The sequence below is a fragment of the Solanum stenotomum genome, chromosome 10, assembly GCF_019186545.1.
Source record: "Solanum stenotomum isolate F172 chromosome 10, ASM1918654v1, whole genome shotgun sequence".
Lineage (NCBI taxonomy): Eukaryota > Viridiplantae > Streptophyta > Magnoliopsida > Solanales > Solanaceae > Solanum > Solanum stenotomum.
In genome coordinates, this window is record NC_064291.1 from 32141083 (window position 1) to 32145889 (window position 4807).

At 32.1% G+C, this 4807-nt stretch overlaps 1 long non-coding RNA gene across 1 annotated transcript; it reads left to right on the forward strand.

Annotated features, from left to right (window-relative positions):
• The first annotated feature begins 823 nt into the window (after window positions 1-823).
• Window positions 824-1915, forward strand: LOC125841200 (uncharacterized). Its single transcript, XR_007443785.1, has 2 exons — window positions 824-917; window positions 1654-1915. It is a non-coding gene; the product is annotated as an uncharacterized LOC125841200 (long non-coding RNA).
• The last annotated feature ends 2892 nt before the right edge of the window (window positions 1916-4807 follow it).

A 4807-nucleotide genomic window follows, 5' to 3' on the forward strand; every position in this document is an offset into this window, starting at 1 on the left:
CCTATTTCCCGTTAATAAATGTTGATTGTACTTCCGCGACCGATGAAGTGTGATGACAAGTTTGAGAGGCTTGTTTGGGGTTCCTTCGGGTTCCTTATTCGTCATGTCATGTCTAGGCCTTAGGCTTGGGTCGTGACAGAAAAGACCATAATGCCCTTCTAAAATTCGGTTTTGACTTTCCTTATCTAGACAACCCAACTTCAGATGGACATATCTCCCTCATACAAAGTCAGAATTGAGCAAACTCGGTGTCGTTGGAAAGATAATCCAAATATATTTCCTACGGTATCTTATAGCACACCTAACTCAGAATGAGCTGGATTTAGAATTGTTAAAAGTTGACCAAAAACTCAAATTAAACATAACTTAACCAATTTTTCAGATTTTCATTCTTTCCAAAAAGATGACTATTTCTAATTCTAGCTCTTGCTAGTTCTTTCAAATAGCGAGGTGTTACAGTACTAATAATTTAGACAAAAATTATATAATAGTTTACATATATATATAAAGAAAATTAATTTACAAATATTTATTTAACGTAATAGTTACCAAAATGAGATATAAGTCGGTCAAAATTGAGTGTCAACAATATGGATTGCATTAATCTAATTTTTATTTAAACTCTAAATATAAGTGCAAAAACTAATTAATATTATTTTCCAACTTTCAAAGAATAGTTGACTAGTTGCATTAAATTTTTAATTTACCCACTTCTTTTATATTTAAAATTTAATGATTGAATTCACTTGGCAAGTTGGTAAACCACTTATGTCTTATAAATATGAAGACTTTACTTTGAATCAATATACAAAAATAAAAAGATCATCATTGAGATTTGAGATATAGTGACTTTGTATAAAAGATGATGAAGGAATCAACCATTGTATTCACTCTTCTTTGGGCGTTCATTTTGCTCGGTAAAGTTTCTTCTCCTTTTCCCCTCCTCTTCTCTCTCCTTCTGCCTCTCTCTATCCCTCTCATTATCTCTTCTTATATGGTATGTCATATATATATATATATATATATATATATATAAAGGTTAACATTTCGGATTTGTATTAGATTTTTTATATGTTTACATTATAGTCTGTTTCAAATATATTTTCTCCCAATAACAATTTTTTTTATCATAGAAGAATGAGTCTAGTTTGATTGATTTGGTAGAACCCAAGTAAGAGTATTTTTGGATATTTATTAATTATCTAAGTGTATATTTAGATCTATTAAATTTCTCAATAGGGTATGCATAAAATTATTACAGAGAATACATAAATAATAATTTGATAGTTTAAGATAAACTTAGATATTTTAATTGACTATATGGCTTCACTGAGGCAATTATCATAGCCAAAAATAGTATAATCATACAAATATTATGAAATATTTTAAAACTTTTTTTTCGTTAAACTTAGTTCCTAACTAAATTCTAACGTACAAAGCATAATATAGGAAATATATGTTTCTTCATTTGCTATTCATTTGAAGTTTGCAAAATAAACTATGATCAGAGATCATATCAATATTAATTGATTGTCCTTCATTATTAAACTAGTGGTAGTAACTTAAAGAAATTACATATGTTTGATTTCTATGTATTGTCAATGAATTTACTTGAAATAATGACATTAACATTTATTTTTATTTTAGATATAGGTTCACAATCATGTATAGTACTCGGAAAAGATCAAAAGTGTCAAAGAACACAAGATTGTGCTCCGTCTTGTCAACTTGGAATTCCGACTTGTTCTGACGGAATTTGTGGATGTATTGAGGGAATAAGAAGGAGTGTTTATTTTAAGAAAGACAATGTTTATTTGGGTAAATGTTCTTGTGGATGTAAACCACATTGTGTCCTAGGATTTTGCACATGTCCTTGTTGTTGAAAGCAAAAACTAAGACATGTTTGAGGTTAAGAGAATACTTATCTTATTATAATGAAAACTTAGAGAATCTTTTATCTTATTTTAATAAAAGCATTGTCTACCAATTTGATATTTTCACTTCATTCCTCCAATTCATACTAGGATAAATCTATTGTGATAGTTATGAGCATATGTGAATTTAAAAAATCCACTAATTATTTGTAAATATTTTATTTGGCTATGAATACAGTTATTATCATGAAGAATTATATTAGCATATCAATGGGAATCATAAACTTTATATTTCTAGGATCCCCTCTAAATCTGTGTTACAAATCTTAATATACTAAAAGTGTCGTGCCTTTGATCTACACCGTAGGTGTGGCCGACAATCAAAATCACTTATGATCCAAGAAACCCTTTGTCTAACATACTATAAAACTGAACACTAAATAATGTGAAAGCTAATAATAATAATAAAAATAAATAATAATAATAATAATAATAATAATAATAATAATAATAATAAGGTTTTATAGAAGCTTTACGTGATGGTAGAAATCATAATTGGAAGAAATCTCTTATAAGGGCTATTCAAACTAGTCTTGCTTACGGACTAGTTTATTTTAATGCTTATCCTAATTTGCAGATATCTTTACGGGATGAGAACTCATTAAGTTCTCTTATGCTAAATGTTAAAGTTCATGGTAGATTTTACTCCGAGTAATGGAGAAATTACCAAATCAATTTTTCCTCTATTACAATCTTTTCAAATTAATAAAAATGATAAGATTGTTCACTTCAATGCCTTTTCAAAATTATTTGAAATTGATACTGCTCATGTTACTACACAACATATTAAATGTCATTATTAAGCAGAGTAATTATGCAAATATTTATATGACCACATTGGGTGAGCATATTGTTACTTTACTTGATAAAGTTGATAAACTTATCTCTATGATAAATTCCAATTACAAAGGAAAAGAGAAGGTTGCTCATAGAAGTATCCAGCCTCCCCTGGAGATTGAGGATTTCAAGTAAAAAGACTATTCGGATCTTGAGAATTTCTTGGAAAACAAATTCAAGGGTGGTTGCTTGAAGCCGATAAATTCTGATCTTCCTGTTTAACTGCTTGGAGAATCTTATCCCTTTGCTCTTGATTGAGATAATTATTGTTCCTCATCATTAAAATTGTTGAAGAACAATTTTCGGAAAGGTTTCCATTTAGATCGTTTAAAATCTTTAGCATCTATGAACATCTCAAACTAACTCTTTCTTTTATTCTTCAATATGAGCAACACTACCTATATATAATCAACTAAGAGCATCCACTACCACGTTAGCTTTACCGGGGTGATAAAGAAAACTCATGTCATAATCTTTCAATAACTCAACCCACCTTCTTTGGCAAAAATTCAAATCCTTTTGATTAAACACATTTTGCCAACTTTTGTGGTCAGTAAATATATCTACATGAACTCCATACAAATAGTGCTTCCAAATCTTTAAGGCAAAAACGACCGCCACTAATTCAAGGGCATGAGTAGGATAATTCTTTTCATGAACTGTAAGTTGCCTTGAGGCATAGACAATAACTTTCCTATTTTGCATAAGCACACACCCTAGCCCAATTCTCAAGGCATCACAATAAACCACAAAACCATATGTCCCTTCCGGTAAGGTTAACACCGGCTATCTTTCAACTCTTGAAAATTCTTTTCACATAATTCAGACCATATGAACTTAGCCTTCTTTTGAGTCAAAGTCGTCAAAGTCGTCAAAGGAGAGGCAATTGAAGAAAATCCCTCAACAAGCCTTCTATAGTAATCGGCCAAACCCAAGAAACTTCTAATGTCCGAAGGAGTTAGAGGTCTAGGCCAACTCTTGACTGCATCCGTCTTCTTAGGATCTACCTCAATACCCTTACTTGAGACAATATGACCAAGGAAAGCTACAGACCTTAACCAAAATTCACATATGCTAAACTTTGCAAAAAGTTGTTGGTCCTTAAGAACTTGCAACACGATCCTCAAATGATCAACATGCTCATCCTCACACCTTGAGTAGATCAAAATATCATCAATAAACACAATCACAGACATGTCAAGGTATTGCCTAAACACCCTCTTCATCAAATCCATAAACGTCACCGGAGCATTAATCAACCCAAGCGACATTACCAAAAACTCATAAAGACCGTACCGAGTTTGAAAATCCATCTTCGGAATGTCATCTCCCCTCACCCTTAATTAGTGATAACCCGATCAAAGATCAATCTTAAATTAATAACTTAACCCTTGAAGTTGGTCAAATAAATCATCTATCCTTGGAAAAAGATACTTATTCTTAATAGTCACCTTGTTCAACTAATTATAGTCAATACACATACCAAGAGAACTATCCTTCTTTCTAACGAACAAAACTGGAGCACCCCATGGAGAGATACTCCGTCGAATGAAATCCTTATCCAACAGATCTTTCAGTTGTCTTTCAACTCCATCAATTCTATCGGAGCCATACAATAAGGAGGAATAGAAATAGGTTGTGTATTTGGGAGAATATCAATAAGAAAGTCTATTTCCTGCTCGAGAGGAACATCGGGTAACTCATCTGGAAACACTTTCGAAAACTCTTTTACAATGAGGACCGACTCAAGAAAAGGGGTTTCATAATCTACATCCCTCACCCTAACTAGCTGGTTAATGCAACCCTTGGAAATCATCTTTCTAACTTTAAAACAAGAGACAAACTGACCCTTAGGCATAGAATTTCTCCCCTTCCACTCTAGGACAGGCTCATTTGGAAACTGAAACTTGACTAACGAAAAAAACTGGAGCACACCCTATCTTTGTTGAACTTTGGAGGAGCATTAGAGGAATCTTGAACGGAAAACCTTTGTCGAAATCTAGGACGACCTTGTCCATCGGACATTGCATGGGAGA